At 34.5% G+C, this 24,867-nt stretch overlaps 2 non-coding genes across 2 annotated transcripts; both read right to left on the bottom strand.

Moving 5' to 3' along the window:
- Positions 1-6,511: 6,511 nt before the first annotated feature.
- LOC121225241 (small nucleolar RNA R71) lies at positions 6,512-6,616 on the bottom strand. Its single transcript, XR_005923143.1, has one exon. It is a non-coding gene; the product is annotated as a small nucleolar RNA R71 (small nucleolar RNA).
- A 17,769-nt stretch (positions 6,617-24,385) lies between these two features.
- On the bottom strand, positions 24,386-24,490 carry LOC121225577 (small nucleolar RNA R71). Its single transcript, XR_005923434.1, has one exon. It is a non-coding gene; the product is annotated as a small nucleolar RNA R71 (small nucleolar RNA).
- Positions 24,491-24,867: the final 377 nt, after the last annotated feature.

The following is a 24,867-nucleotide window of genomic DNA, read 5'->3' as shown; positions in this document are numbered from 1 at the left end:
GACTTAGTTTAATTTTGGTTGTAATTGGACTTGGACATTGGAAATTTTTAATTTTGGCTGGTTTTATAACATCATATATGCATGTTTGAGTTTGATTATTAGATAATTTACGGTGTATTATTGCTTGATAACACAGTGTGTTAGGCATGATGTTTACACTAACCATTGTTTAATTGAAGCTTCCATGGAATGGTTAACTAGCGACTAAGGTACGCCACTTGTTTAAATTAACCGATGGGTGATATGCATGAAATTGAATGTTTAATTCTATTTAATTGAGGTTTAATTGGTGTTAATATATTCAATCGAAAGTGTATGAATATGTATGATATTTAATTGTAGCTAAACGGGGTTTAATTGGCCATTAAAATACTCAAAATCTGGTTTAAAATCGAATTTTTCGCACAAAAGAAACTGCAGTGGATTGTTGGTGGTTTGAATTCTGGTCTTTTTAAATTGGTTCTCTAGTCCATTTAAATTACAAATTAGTCCTGTAACTTGATAAGTCTAATTAGAGCATTAAATGATAAGGAAACTTGATAAAATTTTAGGATTATACTTGAAATTGATAATTTTTGTTAGAAACATACTCAATTTAATATTCGGGTATAGTACTGATAGTTTGAAATTGTTACAATTTATTCCTTAATGATAAAAATTGAATTAGCATAGAAAATAAACTCGGATAAAGCTGAAATGTTTAGGGATTACATAAATTGACTAAATGAGGGTTGGTAAATGTATGGATCTAAATTCGGGTTAGTTTAACCGTAGGTGGTAAAATGATAATAATGCTCGTAGGTTAAATTACTTATAAAAAGTTTAAAATTAGTTCACAAATTGCTTCTGCATTATTAAATTACTAATAAATGGATAAGATTGAGGTGTTATAAGGTTGGGGTGTGTCTTAGGAAGTCGTTAGGCATGACAAGCACATTCGAGTCCGAGAATTTGAAGCAGATCAGTAAGTCTTGTTGTTCAATTCTAGATTAAGGTTCTTTCCAGGTAAGTTAAAATCATGTTGGCCTGGTTCTTTCACTAGTAATCAAGTTTTCCCATATGGGGTTGTTGAGCTTCACAGTAAGAGAGATAATTTCAGAGTTAATGCTCAGCGCTTGAAACATTATTGAGGGGATAAAATTGAGGGGGATAAAACCTCGCTCATTTTATCGGATGCCTAATCTTTTCAATTTTCTCTTTAAATAAATGACATAGGCTATGTTTCTTGGATTAGTATGTTAAAATAAATTTCGTCTAGGAGGTTGAAACTTAAGTGGGACCACTTGTGACCCCTCCAATCTTTCTTGGGAATTCTTTTTGACATAATCTTCCAAGAAAGTATTTCCTAAGTGAAAAAATAAATTTTTAATTTTTCAAATAAAAGTATCGATTTTTACCTAAGTTTTAGTTTGCAGCTCAACTTTCAAAGTATCTTTAAGTCTAGGTACTTAATTGAATTATTTACAATAATTGGCTACCCTTTTTTTAAAGATTTAAATTAGTTGTCTTTTTCTGTAAAGTTTTAAAGCAGCCAAAATAAAGGTTTTTAATTGTTAAAAAATAGAATGATAACAACTAATATATAATTATATTTTATATAATATATATTAATTTTTATTAACCTTGTATAGGATTAGAATTGTTTAATATTTTATCATTATTTTATTTAAGAACTTTTATTTCTAATAAACAAGATAATACCAAGTAATATATTAATATACTTTATATTATATATTAATTGTTATTGTCTTTATATAAAATTAGGAGTTATAGTAGTTTTTTTTTCTTTAGAGTTTGAGTTAAACTCTTTTCTTCTATCATTATAAATACCACCACCCTCCTCCCTCACTCACATCACTTATCAAACCATCAACTCCACCTTCCTACACAGCTTCTCCAACGTCGACCCTAGCACCTCCCATCGTCCAAACTCCCTATTGCTGCAAACTTTATTTGCCACCAGCAACAATCGGCGCAGCAAGCACGTCTAGCACCTAGCTGCACGCACACACCGGCCCAACTCTCCTCAGATCGCACGCTCCTCACCTCACACTGCCTTTTTCACTTATCCATCCCCTTACGCTCTATTGCTGTTGCTGCTCCCTCACATGCCACTACTCTCCTTTCCCCTAAACCTTGCACACCCTTGCATCGCACACACTAACCATACACTCCCTTGTTTCCTTTGCACCACGCAACCTTCGCAACTTGTTGCAACCATCAAGTCACCAAACAATCACTCTCCAACCAACCCTAAATAGAAACTATTAGCTTTACACTCTCTTTATTTTTTAAGTTCTTATTGATTTTTAAAAAGGTGGTTAAATCATGCCTCGCAAAAGAACTCGTGCCTCTGTTCAAGTTGAAAAATAACAAAACAAATTCTACTGTGAAGAAGCCAAAGTAAGATATGACATCATTTTCAAAAATCAACAAATGCTCCCAGAAAAAGGTTTTACATTGAAAGAAAGCAACTATACTATCAAAGAATTTATTGGTACCTTAATTAAAAGAAAACAACCATACTATCAAAGAATTTATTGGTACCAAAAATTAAAATTATTTTTCTTTTTCAAAATACATTTTTCTTATAATTATGATTAAGTTATATTCTGTTCAAAAATTTGAATATTTTTTAATTATGCTAAACTTTAGTATAAATAAAGTTCTATTATCTCAATAATTGCTATGTTAGTTGAACTATGACATAAATGTTACTCTTACTAAAGTTTGTAAGTCGTACTATAATATTTTTTTTCTTATTGAGAGCTAAGCATGTAAAAAGTTTAAGTCTCTAGAATTGACTTAGTAATTTCTTGATGCAAAATCCTAAGAAGCATGGAATTTTGAAAATGACTTAAACTTTTGTTTGGAACATTTAAGCCTTTTAAACTAACCTCAACGAATATTATCCCTTGAAATTCAACTTTGAGATTATATGGCCTGATTTTATTTGAACCATTGCAATAATAAGGCATCCCTCTTCTCATAATTATCTTTAAATTGTCCTAAACACTAGACTCAGTCTATCCATAATATTCTTTGAAAATAAGTTTGGGGGAGTTAAAAAGAAGTATCAAATGCTCAAAATTGTAGTACATACAATAATATGCTTGAAAAAAAAAGAGAAAGAGCATATGTACTCAAAAGAAATAGATGTACAAAGAGCATGTGTACTCAAATGCAAAATGAGTTGGTGAATTTGAAGGTATTCATTCCGAAGGTCCGATGCAAGCTAAGTCTAGGGTTTTTAGCTTAAAATTATCTATCTTTTTACGTACCCCTAGCCTAGCCACATTACAACCTCTTTAAAAGGCCTATTGATTCATATTTCTATGCTGCCTATATTAGTGGAGAGAAATTGCTAAGTTCAACGTAAGAAGGCATAAATTAAACTTAGTGACTACAGTTTAGTCTTAAATGAGGGAATAAAAATTAATTGGTAAGAATTTAGCATATATTTATTGAGAAAGAATTTAGTCTATTCTTGCTATCATGATAATAATTGAGAATAATTCGAACAATATGTATACTTGAGGTGCGTAATTTCAAAATTCTTGTTCTTGAGCATAATTACACTAAACTCATAATTATGGGAGGAATGTTTTCTGAAGAAATTCTTCATAGGAGATTTCAAGAAAATCCTTTTATAATTTGTGCATTACTCGATACAAGCAATGAACTAAGTTTGGGGTGTGAAAACACAAAAATATATAGATTTTTTTAGCACCTTTTGAGCTCTAATTCATGCAGATTCGTATATTTTTTGTCGAAATTTCATACTTTAATTATAAAATATTTAATTTGAACTCAAATTATTAAAATATTTAATTTTAATTATTTTATAATAAATTTATACAAATTTGATTTATTTTTTATAGTTTTACACAAAGGGTGAAAATTAGCTCGACAGTCACCTCGAGAGGCTTGAACCGTTAGGGCAATTTTAGCATCGAGTGAATCAAGATTATGGATAATTAATTTTTCAGCCATTGATAGTCCAAAAATAAGTATTGAATATATTTTATAATAAATTTTTGTCCAACATAAATTGGGTTAAAAATTAATTATAAGCCTGAAGAAGAAAAAGGGGCCCAATTGTGTTAAGAGAATAGGACTGATCCACCAAGGATTTGGAGGCCAGAACCGTCCCATATAGCTTACCCAATCAGCTTATTTATCTTATTTTCATCATTTTAAAACAATGCTTGAAGTTTCCTTTAATTCCGTTCAAAGCCCTCATCTTTTCATGCCTTCTATTTTTATCCTTAAACTAAAAATAGCAAGTTTGAATCAATCAAACTTGCTCAAAGCATAGATGGCCAAGGAAGAGGGAGTGGCTAATATTTATTTTCTATTTTTAGCATCCATATCTACCTATATATACCCCTCTTCCTTTCTCATTTCTCATCCCTCACATCCTCAATTCACACATCTTTCTCTCTTCATTGTCTTTCATTCCATTTCTTGTTTTCCCATTTCCTTTTTCCTCCTTCCCTTGTCAATTTATCCTCTTGAAAAAGAGCTAGAACGACCCTTGGAGTAGTAGCATTCAAGTTTTCGTGAAGGCCTTGGATCAACAGGATGAGCAAAAAGAAGAGGAGCGCACTATTCTGGCTTCGAAGAAACTCGGGATTTGTTTCCTAGTTTCCTTCCCTTTATTTTTCTCGTTTATGTTGTGATCATGATTATGAATATTTGTTATGTTGTCATTATTGATTTTATTAAAATGACTTAGATTTAATTTGTATTAGATTGATTGCGTTCTGTTCGTTTAATTATTAAAATCATGTTTGTGTTCTTATCGACATTGGTACATTATTCAATTAAATAAAATCATGCTTATGTTAAACTTGCATTATAATTGTAAGGTAAAGAATGAATTAATTATTAATTGGATTGAAATTATAATTAATTGACACAATATTTAATTGGTGCATGTTTAATCTTCTAAGGTAGCTGAGGGTTAAGTTAGTGACAGTATTAAACGATACTTTAGCCTTTCATAACTTGTAAGATTATTGTGATTAAATTGTTTCAATGTAGGAATATGTTGTTACCTCACTTAATTTTATACTTGGTTACGAAAATTGATTAATTGTTTGAATTGACATAGGAATATGTTCAAGAGATTAATTAATTTAGTAAGAATGTATGTGCATTAGTTAACAAAATACCAAGTTGCCATGAAATTATTCGTAACAATAGGAAAATAGTTTTAGTAACTCTAAGTTAAAGAATGAAATTGATCTAACCTATTTATGTCATATTGATTTAAACTCATCTTTTAAAATTCGTGCATTGGAACATTTTTATTTTTATTTTCTTAGTTAGCACTTAATTAATTTTCTTAGTTTTTATATCACACTTTAAATCAACATACTTTCCATCACCAAATTGTTTAAATTTGCATTTCATAAATATTCTCATTCACAATCCTTATAGGTACGGTAACTCGACAATGCTTGTCACTTTATTACTTGTTAACGATTGTGTACACTTGCACATTTTCATCATTCCAAGGTCAAGAGATAATCAAGTATCAACCAATTGATTAATTACTTAGAGTCTGGGAGGTAAAAATTGGTTAATCTATAGCTAATCCACCCTAAACCTTAATCCAAAGTTAATCACAAACCCTAAAACGAGTTAATCCAAAATTAATCCATCCTCCATTGGGTACAATCCTTAGAATACTTCCAAGTGTTTTGTTGCAAACTATACTATATTACAATTTAACCCATCCACTTGTGGACACCGCCGTTCTGATCTTATATATTTGTGGTGTGTTATTTTTACTATAAACGAGAACTCATTTATAGGAGGTCAAGTTGTTGGCGCCGTTGCCAGGGAGGTTTCGGCAATAGATCTTGAAAATATTTTTACAAATAATAAGATAAGTAGAAACATTAAAACCTATAGATACAATATTTAAGTTTTGTTTTTTTACTTGTTTAATTTATTTTCAGGTTGTTTATGACTCAAAGTTGCAGCACCCTAATCAATCCGCATCCAAATCCGGAACAAATCATTAGGCACAATCGTCAACTCATGAACACCAATACACCATGGTAATTAATTTACCTAAGAAAATTGTTTATTTGAAGATCCACGAGAGCGACAAAGAAATAATCGGGAAGTCCTAATGGATCAATGGATGTTGTGTGAGTACTCCTTACCGACACTAGACGAGGTGTGAGGAAGCATAGCAAGGCTAAAAATCAATGCCAATAATTTTGAAATAAAAACAATCGCAATCCAAAATACATTGCAGTTCAAGAGGAACATGGTGGAAGACCCGAACAAGCACTTGAATCAGTGCTTATAACTCTACGACACCTTCAAGTACAATGGGGTATCCGACGATAATGTATATCTTAGGTTATTCCAGTTCTTGTTGTGCAACAATGTGGCTAATTCATTAGAATCATTAGAATCAGGTTCCATTACAATATGGAATGATCTAGTGAAAAAGTTTCCCTATAAATTTTCATGATTAGACGAACCATTTAGCTTAGGTGAGAAATCACCAATTTTAAACAATATGAAGGTGAATCCATGTACGAGGCATAGAACATTTCAAGATAATTATAAGGAAGTGTCCACATTACGAATTTCAAGTGTCGCTACAAATACAAATTTTCTATGACGGTGTTGACAGACACATCAAATCAAACCTAAGCAGAGCATCTAGTAGATCTCCCATGTTTCATACGTACAAACGAACCTACAAAATCATTGATAATATGACCATGAATTTGTACATATGGCCCAATGAGACATTCATGTACAAATCCGAACCCCCAACGGTAAAGGCAATAAACGAAGACAACGAAGATGCCTGATCCAACAAATCCTAGAAAATCTTAACCGTTTAGAGACACTCGTCTAGCCAACAAGAGACAAAGCCACATTTGGAGAACCAAAAAGAGGACTCCGGACATACTAATATCTGGAGTGTGAATACTGTAGTAAAAGATATATAAATGAGGTGGTATCTGTAAGTATACGGGTCCAGTTATAATATAGTTACAATAGAGTAGGTGAGTACTCTAGGGATCGTACCCAAATGAGACTAGTGCTAGATCAACTTTAACCTAAACATCAAAAGATCTAATTAGTACTTGAGATAAGTTATAGTACGAAAGTAAAAAATAAGAGGAGTTTTTAAGATTTTTATAATAATAATAAAATATATATAAAATAAAGGAAAAAAATCAAGAGATTGAAAAGTGGAAGTCTTCAAATCTAGTTATGGGAGATTAGTTGGCTTCAATAATCTTCATTAACTGTTGCTTCGGGTTCCTCGTCAATCAACTAGTCACTATCCTAGCAGGACCTTCCGATCTTATACAAAAATAACGAGTCAGCAAGGACTACTTATCTTCTGACCTTACAGTCTAGACTAGCTCGGGGTTAAGGTATCCATGGATGGGCCATAGCAATTTTGGGTTAATTTTCACCTTGATAACTTCCTAGGGTTGTCAAGCCTAGCGTTTGTTTCATGTTCATCCTTTTTCAAACAATAGATCTATTGAGTAACCCTACAAAATAGTTAATTCATCATACCTTCACTCGCTAATCCCCCATAATGGGATTAGTTCATCATAGTTTTCGTAAATAGTATAAAATCGATATAAATGACAAACATAACACTCAAATCAAAAATATAAGATTTAGGAAAAAGCCTGACTTGTATTAAGAGCAAGAACGAATCCACAGCTTCTGGTCACATTCAAAAAATGGATCTCCTAAAACAAAATAAAGACAAAACAGAAGTAAACTAAAATCTAAGAAAAAAGAGAAAAACATTTGAACTAAACTTAAGAGAGAAATTCTAAGCTAAGGAATTTGTGTCCTTTACATGTAACAAAGGAGCCTATTTATAGATCTTAGGTGGTCCTCGTCCTTAACCCTAGGTTAGCTGACGTTCCCAAGCTTTAAGTTTAATTGTGCAGACAAAAACACCCCTAGCTCATGTTTAATTCCCATCCAGAGTTGATGTTACGACACACCAAGATCTGTGTCACAACATAGGAGTCAATATAATCCTTTTGAGATATCTTTAGAGGTATGTCACGGCAACCTTAGTTTGTGTCGCGACAACAAAGGCAGTTTCGTGATTTCTCCATTCTGCTTCCTATGTTGCGACATTGATCATTCTGTGTTGCAACATAACGGCCAGTATCTTCTTTAATATGCCTTCTAAACAGTCTCTTGTACACTAATAAAGTTTATTAGCTCAACCATAGGCCTCATTCAGCCCTTAAGGTCAATAAAAGAATCAGTTTGCACATTTTATTAAATTTAATAAAACTCACTAAAACATAATTAAATCCTACTGATAATGCTTAATTTCGAGTTTCTAAATGCGAAAACTAGTTTAATCTGCTACATTGAATTGCGATAGATCAAACTCCCCCACACTTAAGTCATTGCTTGTCCTCAAGCAACATGAATAAATACAATAAATAATAGACATCCCTTGAGTAAATATCATACAAGTACTGACTTTGGAGCATATGACTAAGTATTTCATATTCACAAGTAACTTTAACATGATGCATAATTGCCTCACCACTCTTGATTACAAACTTCTAAGTTCTATATATTACAAAGTATACAAACACTAAGGGTCTCAATTGTAGGGATCCATCAATAAATCATACAAGTAATTTGATTATCCTAGCATAATACAAACAGTTGTTTATACGATTGTTTAATATAATGTTTATTCATGCATACGAATATTTATGGCACATAAGACTTTTCAGCGTGTAACGATCTAAGACTTAAGATAGGTATGGAATTTGAAGATAGTAAGCATCAAAAGGTTTACAAACACAAAAGTAGTTTGGCACATCATATCGATCCCTATACATCCCCCTTAGTGACCCTTACCCACTCACCGTCTTATTTCTCCTTCTCTCACCTCTCTTTTTTCTCCACTTATGAAATCATAGCATGATATAGTAACTAAGGCTAGCCTACGAGATTTTGTGCACTAATGAATGAGTTTTTCTTTCTTTTGTGACTTTGTCATATTCGTTTTCGGCTAATCTCACTCACAAATATTTTTTTTGTTTCAAGACTTTCTACTCATAATGATTTTTTAAATCTTTTTTTTTTGCACTTTTAGGCTAACTTATAGATATCATCACAATAATAATACGGTGCATCATAAAATTCTCAAATACTCATCTCAATTACTGAAACATTAACCCCTCTAACCTTCACAAAAGAATGCATTTTTATCATTTTTTTCATTCTATACTACAGTTAGACCTCCCTTTTTTGGAACACACTGAGTAGGGCTAACCCATTCACTATTGGAAATGGTGTAAACAATACCTACATCCACCATTTAAGCAATTCCTTCTTTACCACTTCCTTCATAGTTGGATTAAGTCTACATTAAGCATCAACTACAGGTCTTTTCCCACTTCTAATTTGATTTTATGTTGACAAAACGCAGAATTAATTCCTTTAATATCAACAATCATCCATCCTATCATTTTTTTATGCATCTTCAAAACACTTAGTAGAGCCTCTTCACGGTTTTCTTCTAAGTCTGCAGCAATAATCACTAGCAGAGTATTTTGTTCTCCCAGATAGTCATATTTTAAATGCGCGGGTAATGACTTCAATTCTAGTTAGGAGGTTTAATAATATATGGCACCAATTTTCTTGAACTCGGAATGATTTGTTCTGGTTGCTCCTTACTCTGCCTCCACCAATCCAGTTGAGATACCATGTGATCATTTTCTTGCTCAGCGTTGTCCCCCCTTCTTTTTATGTTTCGTACTCATTTGACTTTATTATAATTAACTCCAACTGGTTACATTCTTGCTCTTTTCCATTTTTTTATATTCCAGCCCCTCGGTTTCCATTTCATAGTATTCCTTCTAGGTGGATTCATTAATACTAAATTTCTCCAATATTTCCATAACTTTCTCCTGGTTTTTTGTCCAACTACTTCCACTAGTCATAATGTCAAATTTTTGTCTATTTTGACTATCCAACCCATAATAGAAATGTTGTATCTAAACTACAAAGTGTATACCCCCACCTAATATGGATCTGAGAATCACTTTTAACCTTTCCATGCTTGTCCCAATGTTTCAGTAATAAATTGCATAAAATAAAATAAGTGTGTATAAGTACTTAATACCTTTGTCATGGGTACTTCTCGGCCGAAGAAATAGTTGCACAAACTTAGTCCAAGTAGTAATGGTGTCTGGAGGAAGCGCTTCTAACCACATTTTTACCTTTCCATCCAATGCAAATGGAATTAATAACAATTTAATAACATCTAGTAGAATGCCTGCGTAAGTAACAGCGCTACATATATGATCATATCTCTACAAAAACACAATAGTGTCCTCAATTTTATGATTGGTAAACTTGACATTTTCAAAAATCCATGTTTATAACGAAGGATTTAGTTCAAAATATGAGTTACAAATGATAGGGTGGGAAATGCTAGATTGTAGACAGTCTATATCAAATACGGTTCCTAAGACCTGCAAAATGTTAGTAGTTTACGTACATATAAATAAATCGTATCTATAACTTTAAAAAATTTTATAATTATTCTTTTTGAACTAGAAAAATTAAAATCAAACTAGTAACATTGCCTCCTCGGCAACGGCACCAACAACTTGACCACCTCCAGACATTCTAATGTCTAGAGTGTGAATACTACAATAAAAGATATATAAATAAGATGGTATCCGCAAGTATACGGGTCCAGTTGTAATATAGTTACAACGGAGTAGGTGAGTACTTCGAGAATTGTACCCAAGAAGGCTAGTGCTATATCAATTTTAACCTAAACACTGAAAGATCTAATTAATACTTGAGATAAGTTATAGTACAAAAGTAAAAATAAGAGGAGTTTTTAAGATTTTTGTAATAATAAAATATATAAAATAAAGTAAAAAAATCAAGAGATTAAAAAGTAGAATTAATCAAATCTAATTATGGGAGATTAGCTCGCCTCGGTAATCTTCATTAACTGTTGCTTCGGGTTCCTCATTAGTCAACTAGTTTCTATCCCAGTAGGATCTTCTGATCTTCCACAAAAATAATGAGTCGGTAAGGACTACTTATCTTCCAACCTCACAGTCCAAACTGGCTGGGGGTTAAGGCGTTCACGAATGGGTCATACCAATTTTGGGTTAATTCCCACCTTGATGACTTCCTAGGGTCCTCAGGCCTAGGGTTTTTTTTTCATGTTTTTCCTTTCCCAAATAGCTGATCTGTTGATTAACCTACAAAATAGTCAATTCATCATACCTCCACTCGCTAATCCCTCATAGCGAGATTAGTTCCTCATAGTTTTTTGTAAATAGTATAAAATCAATATAAAAGATAAACATAACGTATGAATCAAAAATATAAGATTTAGGAGAATGCTTGACTTGTATTAAAAGTAAGAATGAATCAATGGTGTCAGATCGTATTCACAAAACGGATCTCTCAAAATAAAATAAAGACAAAACAGAAGTAAACTAAAACCTAAAAAAAAGAGAAAAAAACTAAACTAAACTTAAGAGAGAAATTCTAAGCTAAGGAATTTGTGTCCTTTACATGTAACAAAAGAGCCTATTTATAGATCTCAGGTGGCCGACGTCCTTAACCCTAGGTTACCTAGGTTAGCTGACATACTTGATCTTTATGTTTGATTGTACAGACCAAAACACCCTTGGCTCATGTTTAATTCCCATTTAGAGTCAATGTTGCTACATACCAGGACCTATGTCACGAAATAGGAGTCAATATACTTCTTTTGGGATATCTTCAGAGGTATGTCACAACACCCTTAGTCTGTGCGCGATAACGAAGGAAATTTTGCGATTTCTCTATTTTGCTCCCTATGTTGCGACATTGATCATTCTGTGTTACGACATAGCGGCCAATATCTTGTTTAATATGCCTTCTAATAGTCTCCTGTATACTTATAAAGTTTATTAGCTTACCCTTAGGCCTCATTAGGCCCCTAAGGTCAATAAAAGACTTAGTTTGCATATTTTATTGAATTTAACAAAACTTGCTAAAACATTATTTAATCCTACTGATAATGCTTAATCTCAAGCTCCTAAAGTGTGAAAACTAGTTTAATCTAGTATAGTGAAGTATGGTAGATTAGAAAGATAGGGAGAACTGTAAGCAACGAGGTGAGATGATCACTCATGTTATTGCCCGGGGCAAAGAGGTGTCAATTGCACCTCATGAAATTTTCTAGTATTATGATGTCCCGTATTATACCCATGATCACCTAGAGACTTTAGACTTATTTACATTTCAGGATTTTGATATGAAAGGTATAAGTGATTGTTTGATGGAGAGGTGAAGCGAGTGGACTCGCTAAGCTAGCTCCAAGGTGCCCCTAAAATTTAACACAGCCATCATGTTCTCGATGGCCAAGATGTGGATGCAATTCATTTGCACCTACTTGGCGCCAACTCACAATGTTTCTAACGTTACCGCCTATTGAATAGTTATGCTTTATTTTATATTGTAGAGAGAGAATATTTGCATCTACCACCAGATCTATGAGGAAATGCTCATATGTGTATAGAGCTAAAAGCAAAGTATGTACTTTACACATTTGATTACCACTCTATGCCGCCAAACTAATGCTCTCATGTCCCCAATCAAGCCATTCATAAGACCTACGAGAAGCGTGATTGGAGACAACTTATAAGACCAATTTAAAGAGCTCTAATGGAAGCAAAATCAAGAGAATAAGCAAAGAACAAAACATAGGAGTGATACCCAAAGGCCAATGAAGAAGAAGAGTAAAGCTCACACGTAGAAGATAATTAGGCTCACGGATATGTCTATCTCGAGATGGCAGACCCGATGGATGCAAGATATGGCAGATATTCTGGTTCACATTATGCAATAGAATGGGTGGCCCACACTAGCACCAGTCTCAAAAATGTTCGAAAGATTTCCACTACCAGGCAAAGAGGGCGCCAATGATGAGGTTAATAAAGGGGAAGAGGAGACCCCAATCATGCCATTGAATTAGGAGTGAGTATTTTGACTAGACCACCCATCAACGAAGGGCATCATGATTCGCGACCCGCACCATCATAGTCTAATCTAGGCTTCGAGAAGGTGAGCTACTAAAACATCAACGGGACACAAGAGAGGCAAGGCATCAATAATGAAAGAGTCAAAATGTCACACCCAGATTTCTTTAACCTAGAAATTAAGAAATAATTGAGGGGTTAAATTGGATGAAGCCAAAAGTTGCGATCCCTACTAGAAATCAGGAGAAGATAGTAATCGCTTTAGGATGAAATCTAAGACTGGTTTGGTTGGATTCAAACCAACTGATTCTTTGATTCTTTAATGGGAAACATAATGATTATCAAAGGATGGATTTTATACGGTTGGAGGTCGTGCAAGAAAGGCTATAAATAGTAAATAAATGACTTTCTATGAAGCTTCCTTTTAATTTTGTTTCATCCATTCCTCTTTTTCATCTTCTCCTTTGGTTGCTCTAAGGAAGTGATGGTCATGGCAAGCTTTGCATGAAGGGATGATCATGAGGAATTAGTCAGAAAAGTAGAAAATCTAAGAAGCTGGTAAGGTTTTAAGTCCTTCTATGTACATAAGATTAAGAAAATGGTGTTAAGGATTTTCAGAACCATTTTAAGGGTTCTACATGTTTCTGGGAAACTGAAGTTTAAATTAAAATATTGAGTCTAACCCATGATCTCATTGGCATGCTTAGCTTCCAAGAGAATGGAAGCTCTGGCTTTCAAAGAAGCTAAGCTGGTAAGGAAAAATGTGTGTGAGGTAAGTTTTTACACTCTTCATCTAAAATGATGAATATGTTAAAATTCCATGGGTTTATGAGTATCCGTCATTCTAATTCAATATGCATGCTCCCATAATGTTTATTCATAAATACATGCATTGCATATAAAATATGAAAAAGGATCTTCATCGGGATTAGATAAAGTTAGAAAGGGAAAATTGGTACCTTTTAGGGGGAACCAAGCTAGATCATGTGGGATTGAGAAACTCCATTACATAAGAGGCATGTACATAGGAAAAGGGTACCTTTAGGAACTTCTTCATGGGAGAAAATATTGTATTTATTTAGATTCTTCAGAGTCTGGAGTTTACACAATAAACTTTGTTTAAAAATTTTGACTCTATTGTAAGTCTTTATAAATAGGTAATTCAGTATGTTTTTAACTTAGTATGAACAATAACCCAGTTCTGTTGTGATGCCCACACCCAGATCTGGCGTTCAGGTCGGGTGAGGGTGTTACAAATCAAGTGGTATTAGAGCATGGTTTAGCCTGTCTTTTAGACCTAAGAATTGGAAGGAGTACCCATTATGTGCATAATGTCTGATCTAGCTAAATCCCTCAAGTCTTTGTTTAGGTAAGTTAGTATGTGATATGATTGGGTATATTTGTTGCAATTGGAAAATGGTGATGAAAGTAAAAATAGACGATTCAGAAAAGGAATACAAGGGGAGTACAATTAGGTAAATACAGTGGTTGGAAGTATAATTACTAAGAAAATAAACTCCATTAAAGAAAACATACAAAAGGGAAATTAGGCATTTTATTCACTAAGAAGGCTGTCACCTTGATGGTGCCTTCACTTCTTCTTGGGTAGTTATTGAAAGAATGTAGGAATAACTACATCTGAATTCTTAGATACAAGAAAGTCATTAGATCCCTTTCATTCCCTTTGATAACCTCCTCCTCGGAATTGGAGGAATGGTAAGATTCGTATTGGAATGATCCATAGCAGCGAATATACTTAGTCGCATATTCGAAGCCTCACAAGCGAGGTCCTTCTGTCAAATTTGAATAGGGATTAAATGGGAGAGATGAAGAGGAAGGTGTATGTGGGTGTCAGATTTGGCATCCACCGGGGACGGGTAACTCCCCATTTTGCAACTGCACCTTTTCGTTAGGATGCAATTCCCACCCCCACCTTCTTCGCAAGCCGTCAAAGGCTTGAATTTAAACCTCCAAAAGGGGGAGGTGAACGATGTTGACGTGGTTTCCTCACAATGTTACAGAAGGAGTCGTAATGAGTCAAGTCTAGGGGAGGATCTGGGAGGTTGAGAAATAGAACTTCCTTAGGCCTAAAGGCAGATACTTGCCTTCTTCTAGGATGATCAGAAGCAGAGAGGGTGCATAACTCCCTATGATAAAACATCACCTCTAAGAGAAGAACAAGTTGCCTTTAACGTCGCCTAGTCGACCCTTTCCTTGGTTCATCCCAAGAACAAATACAGGGAAGAGAAAATAAGTTCCCCAAAGGAATAAGTAAACCACCATGTAGTAGTCGGCGGGTGTATTTGATCTATCGTAATTCAGTGTAGCAGATTAAACTAGTTTCCGCACTTGAGGAGCTTGAATATAAGCATTCTCATTATGTTTAAGTTAAGTTTTTATAGTTTAGTTTAAATCCAATAAAAAGGGTATTTGGAATTTTTTATTGACCTTAGGGGCCGAATGAGGCCTAAAAGTGAAATAATGTACTTAGTGAGTGTGCAGGAGACCATTAGAGGGTGTGCAAACTCAATACTAGTCGTTGTGTTGCAACACAGGAAGTTCGATTTCGCAACATAGGGAGTAGAATGTAAGAATCTCGAGACTGCCTTTGATGTCATGACACAGCCATTGGATGTCACGACACACCCCTAAAGCTACCCTGAACCTAAGCATACTGCCTTCGATGTCGCAACACATGCACTAAGGTGTCGCGACATTGGTCCTATACAAGAAACACTTAAGAGCCAGGGGTATTTTGGTCTGCACAATCAAAAGTTAAATACGAGAGCGTCAATTGACCTAGGGTTGAGGATGATGTCAACCCTAACTCTATAAATAGGCTCTTACACACTTGTTAAAGGAAAAATTTTTCATATATTAGTTTTCTTTGTAAAATTTAGTTTTCAGTTTAATTTTTTCTCGTAAGGTTTAGACTTATTTTTAGTTATTTTTATTCATGTTCTTCAGAGAACTTGATTTGTAGATGCAATCAAATGTTTGAGGATTTCATCACTTCATATATCAAATACAAATAGGATTCTCTAAACTATACTCTTGTTTTATTCTTTATGCATATATTCAATATCAAGTTTATGATGTTTATTGATTCCAATAGGAACTAATCCTCTTATGGGGGATTAGCGAATGAAGGTATGAATAATTAGCTATTTTGTAGGGATTTCTTAACAGATCAGTTGTTCATAAAAGGAAGAACCTAAACCCTAGGCTTGACAACCCTAGGAAGTCACCAAGGTGGGAATTAACCCAAATTTGGTATGACCTATCCGTAAACACTTTAACCCTGAACCGGTCTAGACTGTGAGGTCGAAATAAGTAGTTCTTGCTGACTCAATATTTTAATGGACATATCGAAAGATCCAACTGGGTTATTGACTAGTTGATTGAACAATAAAACCTGAGATGATAGTTGATTATGACTACCTAAGCGAGCTAATTGTCCATGTTTACATTTGATCCAGTTTATAATCTAGTTTACTGAAGACTCCTTTAATTTATATTATTTTTAGTTCTTTAATTATAAAAACCAAAAACCCTTTATTTATGTTTATTCGTAATATAGTTTATTTAAAATACTAATTAGATATATTGGCGTTTAAGCTATAACTATATAGTACTCACCTCCCTTGGGTATGATCCTCGGAGTACTCACCTACTTTGTTATAACTATATTACAACCTGACTTGTATACTTGCAAATACCACCTCAATTCCACATCTTTAGTTGTAGTATTCACACTATGGACGTTAGTATGTCTGGAGGCGGTCAAGTTGTCGGAGAGGCAACAATACTAGATTGATTTTAATTTTTGCGTTCTATAGAATAATTGGGAAATTTTTAAATTATAGATTCGATTTTATTTTATTCTATTTTTATTAGTTTAAGTTTACTAACTTCTTTTATAACACTCTTAACCCGTATCCGTCACCGGAATAGGGTTATAAGGTACTACCGGACAATAACATTTATCAAACATTCAATATTGCATATCATTCATTCACATTCATAAAGTCCCTTAAATAGGTTTATGAGACCTTAGAACATGCTAAAGAGTGGTTCGGGACTAAACCGATCACTTATAAAAATTTCCGCACACTTAGAAAAATTTCATGAAATCATAGGTCACATGCCCGTGTGAACAGGCCGTGTGCCTCCCACAGCCACAAGACACACCTGTATCGCAAGCTGTGTGAAAACAAGGCATACATACTGACTCGTACCACACGGCCGGAGACATGCCTGTGTGCCATAGCCGTGGGAAAATTAGGGAGGTTACTGACTTGGGCCACACGGCTAACCACATGCCCATGTGCAACCCGTATGCCACACACGGCCAACAGACACACCCGTGTGTCTACGCCGTGTCAAAACTATAGGGTATACTACCTTAATTCGAAAGGGTACCCCAGGGAACACAAGGCGTGTAACGTAACCGTGTGTCACACACAGTTGAGACACACGCCCGTGTCTCTGCCCGTGTGGACAAAAATAGGTCATTTGCAAAGCCAATTTGCCACCCTTTCTAAAGCTCACAAATCAACCTAAATGGTACCATTTCAACACCTATATAAGTAACCAAAAACCAGTCAGTTTGTACACATAACATGTCATCTATACACAACCATTTCCACTACTCAATTCCATAACCAAAACATGCCATTTCAATATGCTAAAATCATCAAATTGCCATAACTTCTAATTGCATTTCATTATCATCTTAACACATATTTCATACTACAAAACTTACCCATTCAACATCCCATAATCAAGCCATCACATAAGCATTATATACATCATATAACTTACTTATCAAACACAACATTTAAGCCAAGTTAAATGACCAATTATATACCAACATTTACAAGCCAAATCACATGGCTAAAATCAAGTCTCCAAAAACATATCACAATGACACTAGCCTATACATGTCATATACTATATATATATAAAGCTTAAAAAGTACCAACAAAAATGATTGATAGTGTGACGACGTTTCCCGACAATCCCCGAGTCTGAGCTAGCTTTGACTATCTATAAAACATAAACAAATAACACATAGTAAGCTTCATAGCGTAGTAAGCTCATAGTTAAACAATTCAATTCATCAAATAATATAGTTCAACCATTTTCACATTACCAAATCAACATTACATTAACACAAACCTTATTCATGTCTTAGATATGATTAAATACCATTTCATTAAACTTTCTCAATGTAGTATTTGAATAGGTTTCGTACATACCCGTATCACCTCGTACTAACCTCTTTCTTAATCACGACATTCATTTATCCATTGCACCATTAGGGATAGAAACCGGATACTCAAGAATCACAATCGACAAGTACCTATACCATGGCCTGTAGCCAAATCAAGGTAACTGCTCTCTAAATACCTATACCATGGCCCGTAGCCAAATCAAAGTATTATTCACACCTGAAGTGTCGATATCATGGCCCAGAGCCAATGCTTTAACTTAATAACCTTACATTATTATCATCACTGTACTTAAGGTTTAACCGGAAAGTTTCACTTGTCGATTTCATCGTTGAATACTTCCATATAGTCCGGTTCACAATTCAATCATTATCCACAATCTCATAAACACATTTTATGCAATATCAAAGCAAATAAAATTCATTTATAATGAAATTAATACCTACGAACTTACCTCGATCGTAGAAACAACGAAACTAGCCGATTAATCGAGTACTTTGTTCTTGCCTCTATCTAAGTTCGAGTTCCACTTTTCTTGATCTATATAATATCAAATTCAACTTATTTATTCAACTACACATTCAATTTAACCCAATAATACACATTTGGGCATTTTTGCATTTTAGCCCCTAAACTTTCACATCTATTCAATTTAGTCCCTATTTCACAAATACACGAAATTCATAAAATTCAATTTAACTCAAGCTTGGACGAATTACCATAGTGCCCCTAGCAGCCCATATTTTTCATTTATTTCACATTTCATCCCCTCAATTTACACTTTTCACAATTTAGCCCTTAAATGGCAATTTCACTAAAATCATTTTACAAAACATGATAATCTATTAAAAAATAATCATTTTCCATCATCGAACAAGAACTCAAACATTCATCAATTTCAACTTTCAAAATCATCAACACTTTTAAAAATTAAGGCATGGGCTAGCTAGAACACAAAGCAAAGATCATAAAAATGTAGAAATCATCAACAACAGATCAAAACCGTACCTTAATCAAGCTTAACAATGGCCAAACCCTAAAAACATGAATATGGCTTCTTCTTTCTTCAAAATTCGGTGTAAAAAGATGATAAATGGCAACCAATATATTTTGTTTTGACCAATATTAACTTATTAATCAATTTACCATTTTAACCTTTAATAAAAACATTATAATTCAAATGATTCAAGGCCATTTATGTTCATTCCCACTATCCATGGTCTAATTACAACATAAGGGCCATTCATTTAAATAACTATAGTAAATAGACACCTTTATCATATAGAATGCAACTTTTGCATTTTATGCGATTTAGTCCTTTTTCTCAAATTGAGCTATTAAACGATAAAATTAACTCACGAAATTTTCACACATATATAATCACATGCTATAAACACTAAAAATAATATTAAAAATACTTTTATGACCTCGAATTTGTGGTTCCGAAACCACTATTCTGATTTAGCTAAAACTGGGCTGTTACATCTTTCTTTCTTTTTTTTAGTATATGCCTCAGAGGAGAGGAACACTTGTTCAATCGATTATTGATTCATAGAGATTGAGGCAGTAAAGATCTCTTGATTATGGATGAAACTGGTTACATGTGGTTTAACGATGAAATGATCTTTGATGACAAAATATATGAGGCAGGAGTATATGAAGAATGGGAAATCATGGAAAATAAAAAGTTATTCATGATAGAGCTGAGCCAACACGGAAACAAAGTCTCAACGGACCAGTGGAGTACTAATATAGTCGAACATCCACATGAATTCACTAGTAATTTACACTTGCAGTATTCATACTCTAGACACCGCCTCAATTCCACATCTTTAGTTGTAGTATTCACACTCTAGATGTTAGTACGTCCGGAGGCGGTCAGTATCCCTATAAGTCAGGAACTATTGTCTTGCATGTACCTTCTATTAGGGATTTAATCAGTGGACTAGCAAGGAAGGCTAAAAAATAGAGGATTTGTTTTAGAGATTTTAACATTGAGATAGTGAGGGAACTGCACCCTAGGGATGTATATGGATAAGGAAAAGAAAGATAGGAAGAAAGGAAGTGAGAAGTAATGGGAGAATTAGTCAAGCCAAAGGCATGTAGGGATTAAATTTGTAACGCCCCCAAAAAAATTAAAGTGTTTATTTTGTATGTTGTGTTGCATAAATGTATGCTTGTGTCAGTGGTCGAGTGTCCTGAGGAGTGTGGGAGAGGTCCTGAGTTCAAGCCGGGATAATTGCTAAAACTTTGTTTTTTTTAAGAATAACCCTTACCTTTGGTTAGTAGTCTTTTAAATTGTTATGGGTAAATCTTGTCAAAAAAATCCTATTGATCTAGTGGTTGAAGGTGTGTGGAGTGTTCCTTGGGGTCTAAGGTTCGAGCATTGGCAAGGGGAAGAAGTGTTTCATTTTTGCTACATGTGCTAGGGAGGTATCCTAGGTTGACCGAAACTGTGGTGTTGGTGGGAGTTTGAATGGGTGGTTGAGTAGAATAAGGTGGAAAGATTTTAGGAGAGGGATTGGGAGAGAGAAAAGTAGAGTTTGAGGTATGGTAGAGTTGTGGATGAATGGGGCATTGATCACTCATGGGAATTGATTTTTGAGGAAAAATTATTCGACTTTGGGGTGGATGCACTCGTTCTCTTCAGTTTCTACCAAAGAATTCCCTTTTGCTTCTTTGCATTTCCTGTTTCGGGGCTGAATATTGCTTATTCATTTGGGTATCTTTTTCTATGATTGTTTTGGTGCTCTCTTTTCGACCATCTCCCTTCTTGCAATTGACTTCTTTTTTCTTTCTTTTTGGTCTTCCTCTCTTGGCCGATTTCCCTTAACTCCTTTTTCCCCTCCACACTTTCGATTCTGGCAAGAACTCTCTTGGCTTCTTGGCTCTTTTTGTGACCTTCTTAACCGATTATACCACCTTCTCCCTCCTATTTGTTCTTTGGCCGAATATCTTGTCCCTTCTTCCCTTCTCTTTCTTTTCTCTCTTTTCTTTCCAATCTCTCTCGGTTTTATGATTGGTAAGTTTCGATTTTGCTTATCTACTTTCAGCTTTCTCTTCTTTTCCACATTTGTGGTGCTCTTTCAGGATTTAGAACTTCTCAGGGAGTGAAAAAATCTACAAGGGCTGCGGAAGCATTCATAACCTTTCTCTTATCACTCATTAAAGGTAATCTAACCCTTAGATATCACGTGGTGGTTTTGGTGCGTGACTGATGTTATAAGGTGTTGGTCGATTGTCTTATTTTTCCCATATCTGGTTTTGTATTTGCTATAAGTCTGTTTATGATTCAAACCGTGTGTGTATGTAATCATCAGTAATGGATTTCGTTGGTAATGCAGTTGCTCGGCAAGGAGGGTGTAGTCAACGTTTGTCAACGGATTAAATAATCACGCTCTTTCAACCAAGGCAAGTAGCAACTATTATTTTGGGTATAGAGTTAAAAGAGGGGGATTAACATTATTGACTAATGGAAATCCTTAAATGATTGTAGGTTGTGGTGCTCGTGGATTATTGGTACTTCTCGTAAATAAGGTGTGTAATCACACTACCTAAATCGTTAAACGGCAAAAGCCGAAAAACTGTTACCATTAATGCCACGCTGGCATGAGTTTGCCCGTGTGGTCATCTAAACGCATAAGTGAAAGCATGTGACTGTATAGACCACCACGAGCGATTTCGTGGACTTAGGTCGTTTTGGGCCACGTTAGGCCAGAATAGGCCATGTAGGCCCCACAGGCTCGTAGGCCCCACACGGGTAGATCACACGGAAGAGTGGAGTATAATGGGCCAGGCTGTGTAGTTCACACGGCCAAGGCCATTATTGAGCTTAATGGGCTACATGACCAAGTGGGCCAACATGGGCTGTATTATGGGCTTTGGGCCCAATATTACTGTTTGACTGTTAAGGTTGCATGAGTCACACAAGACGACTGTGGACCTACTGTTGGGTAAGTAATTACACCTAGACCCTAATTTATGTCATGACTATTATACCCCTATGAGGTAAATGACGGATATACCCCTGTATGTTGTATGACTGTTGAGCATGCCATCTTTGTTGTATGAACATTTATATTATGCTGCATTACATGGCGTGGGATATATGATATTGGAGGCAGTGTACTAAAAAGCTATAAGCCTATACTAGCAACTCTGCTGCAAATACTGTTAGTGCCGAGATCGGTACCATATTCTGGAGTGTAGGGATGGGTGGGTTGATTTTATCCCCACATGGAGTGTAGGGCTGGACAGAGTGGAGTGTAGAGGATGGATGGGTAGGATCTCTGTATGCATTTCTGATACTATACTGAATTGGGCTAAGGCCCACACTGATATTGCTACGGTTAAGGGTTTAGGCCCAGACTGGTTGCACTGCATGATTTACTGCTTCATAACTAGGGATTACACACTGAGTTTCCATAAACTCACTCTTCTGCTTATCTGCACAGGTAATCCTTAGGCAGATCGGTGCGCGAGGGATCGGAGATGGCCATACCATTATTAATGATTTTCATATTTGATTTCTAGTTAAAGCAGTTTTATTGGGTAAATTTTATGTAATAAGGCCGTTTCAAGTTTTTATTTTTATTTGGGGATTTATTTAAATTGACTTAAATTTGTTAGCAATAGGACGCGAGTTTTCAAAAGGTAAATGATTTTCAACTACCATACCACGTAACTTGTTTTAAAAGCTACTGCAACAAACAAGGTTTTTAAGGTGTAATAACGATTTAGTTTGAAACATGTTTTGCTAGACAAACGTATAACTTAACTAACGAATAATAAGTTAGCTTTTTATAAATATCACAAACGAGGTTTTAACACAGGACGGACTTTTCTATTAAAACTACGCTTTTCAAAACACACTCCTATGTGACATCACAGATCGGCTATAACGTCTAGGTCGGGTTTAGGGTGTTACAAAATTTGTAATAATACCAAAATTATTATTACCTTACATAACCTTGTAATATATTTTGCTTATGAAATTTCTAGTTTATTAAACATTGAAACGTCTGAGATAGGTTTAGAAATTAAATAAGTTTAATATTTTTGCTCAAATTGATAAGGTTAGTAAATGATCAAATTTGCCACAAAATCTTCGTAACATCTTTTAATAGTGTGGATAATTCTAAGCTAGGAAGAATGATTACTTTAACACAAGCATGCTATTGTGATAACTCTTAAGACTTGCATAATTTTTCTATGTTTATTTTAATTTATATACTTAGGTAACTGGTAGTTAATTAAATTACTAATCCACTCGTATTTAGTTGCACCATATTTTAAACCATATTATTTTGTCATCACCAATTTGTTTAAGTTATAATTTTTCACAAAGAATTGCTTAACAGCCCCTGTGGAGATATACTTATCACTTTATTACTTATCAATGATTGTGTACACTTACACATTTTTGCCGTTCTAAGTTTTTGGCATCATTATCGGGAACTATTAAAGACATAATTTGTGAAATTATTATTTTTTCATTTTGGTTCATTTTTCTGTTAAATTTTAACTTAGTTAATTTTGTGATTTTCCTTTCAGGAGTTTATGAGCGCTAATCAAATTGTCGACTTACTCCCAGTTGACCTTGAGATCGAGTGAACATTCAAACAAAGAAGAAATGAAAGACAAGCCTAAATACAAGCTGAAGAAATGACTTTTAAAAATCAAAATCAAGATTAAGGAAATGGAGCCGCTTATACTTGCAATCCAGTCCTTGTTGCTGATGACAAGGATCGAGCCATAAGACAATATGCTATGCCACTTCTCCATAAGACAATATCGTTAAACCTGAGATCGAGGCACTGCAATTCGAGTTGGAACCTGTGATGTTCCAAATGTTTCAAAATGTAGGTCATTTTAGTGGGATGGCAACTAAGGATTCACACATTCACCTTGGATTATTCATGGAGGTCAATGATTTTTTCAAATTGGTTGGAGTGGCCAAAGATGCACTAAGGTTGAAGTTGTTCCCATACTCATTGAAGGATAGAGCATGAGCATGGATAAATTCATTGCCACCTAGTTTAATTTCTATATGGAAAGAGTTAGAAGAACGCTTCCTGATAAAGTATATTTCACCAAGCAAAAATGCTAAACTGCAAAAAGAGATCACCACATTTCAACAATTGGATGATGAATCCATATATGAGGCATGGAAGAGATTCAAAGAATTATTTTAAAAATGTCACACCACGAGATTCTACATTGCATCCGATTGGAAACTTTCTATAATGGTCTTAATGCACACACAAGAATGGTGGTGGATGCTTATGCAAATGGAGATCTCATTTCTAAGTCTTATAATGAGCCTTACGAAATTATTGAAAGAATTGCAAGCAATACCTATCAGTGGCCAACCAACTAGGTAGCCCTAGGAAGACGAGTAACAAGAGTACGTGAAGTTGATGCCCTTACTTCGCTTGCAGTTCAAGTATCTTCTATGTCCTCAATACTTAAGAATTTTATTGCTAACAATTTCAATAATAATGTTGCAAATCATTCAAGTTGAAAACATTTCTTATGTATATTATGGATATAGCCACTCGTTTGAAAATTGTCCATCAAACCCAAAGTCC

The sequence above is a fragment of the Gossypium hirsutum genome, chromosome A03 (genome assembly GCF_007990345.1).
Source record: "Gossypium hirsutum isolate 1008001.06 chromosome A03, Gossypium_hirsutum_v2.1, whole genome shotgun sequence".
Lineage (NCBI taxonomy): Eukaryota > Viridiplantae > Streptophyta > Magnoliopsida > Malvales > Malvaceae > Gossypium > Gossypium hirsutum.
Note: the sequence above shows the minus strand (reverse complement) of the source record. Positions and strands in the feature narration are given on the sequence as shown.